Genomic DNA, 1,660 nt, shown 5'->3' with positions numbered 1-1,660 from the left:
ATACTGAAATTCCTCTCCAAAATTCACGATATTGCCCCACCCAATCATTTCCAGGAGATTGATGATCCCAAAGGGTTCAACGCACTTACTATGAATAGCTTGTTCTGCCACAATTTCTAAGTCTGAAAATGAAGATGAGACAGTTGCATTTTTCTTACCTTTCTTGCACTCAATTGAGTCACTTTGTAGGAGAACCAGACCCTTGTCTTTAGGCATTGCTGCTTTGAATGAAAGGAGACTCGGATTCTAGATATAGACAACTAACCAAGATAAGGAAAAATGCTCTGGAAGATAAAATATCAAAATGAGATGGAGAAGGAAGACAAGTGAAACCTTTTTCCCACAAGCCCGACTTTTATTGAGTGGTAAACTTCGATATCATCGAATATGGTTTCGATGATATCGATATACCCTAATCGATGTTATCGATGATGAGTTCGAGGGCAGACCAATCGACCCGACGTTTCAGATTCTCAACAGTTCGTCGATGGGATCGATTCTATTTCGATGATATTGACGATACGTTTGATTCAACGATTCACTTATCGAGGAGAAGGATGGGACAAGTTATCTCCAGTTTTCGATAATCTTCCATATATGTATAACTCGGTATATTTTCATATCAGTCTGTATAAACATCAAAATTTGTACAAACATTATACCATTCAAAATTATAAACATCAGAATATTTATACACAATAAAAAAATTGAGGTGTAGAGACCTCATATATATCATGAAAATCATCAAAATTGCATCATTTCAACAACTATGCAGATCTAGATGCATGACCTGGACATGTTTTCCATGCTCAATTGTTACTAATCATATTGATCAACGTTTCCATTGCCATTGATGACATAACAGTGGTCATTAGTGCATCAACCCTTTATCATTGGTTTACCTGATAGATCTAGGATCTCGCATTCTTGCTTGTTAAATGTAACCACATGCTTGTTGTCACATATTTGAGAAATGCTTAGAAGATTATGTGTTAATCCTTTTATGCAAAAGGCATTCTCATTTTTGAGCATATTCATTCCTTTGATAGTTCCCTGTCTTATTACCGTAGCAGTGTTTTCATCTCCATAGGTGACTATCTCATCATCAAGATTTGAATAATTTGCGAGGAGAGATTTTTCACCCGTGACATGTCTCGAGCATCTGCTATCCAGGTACCACTTAGCATTATTGCCTGTTATATGATTTGAGTAAGTAACAAGGCAATTCTTCTTCTCTTTCACTACCCATTTTGAGATAGGATTTCTTGTTATGGTAGTTTCATTTTGGATTTTGGTAGACATGTTGGGTAACAGAACCATGTTTCCTTGTTTCACAAATTCATTAGTTTTCTGATTTAATTCAGCCATTTGGTTCAATAGCTCCTTCATTCTTTTGGGTGGTGATGGATATGTATTACCTCTAGCCATATTCCTAGGTGGACTATTGCCATTTTGTATTGTTCTTCTGGTTGGTTTGTACTTACCAGTATAATTTTGACCAAAATTGAGTTGAGTCCCCTAGGATTCATGCATTCAAATTTATAATGGCCAGAATCTCCACATGAATGACAAACAGGAGTAGTTTTTGTTTTACTTCCTGATGCAGCTGATTTTTCAAACATTGGTGCTGCATTTTTGGATTTTGTTTTGAATTTGTCAT

This window comes from Magnolia sinica, chromosome 6 (genome assembly GCF_029962835.1).
Source record: "Magnolia sinica isolate HGM2019 chromosome 6, MsV1, whole genome shotgun sequence".
Taxonomy (NCBI): Eukaryota; Viridiplantae; Streptophyta; class Magnoliopsida; order Magnoliales; family Magnoliaceae; genus Magnolia; species Magnolia sinica.
Note: the sequence above shows the minus strand (reverse complement) of the source record.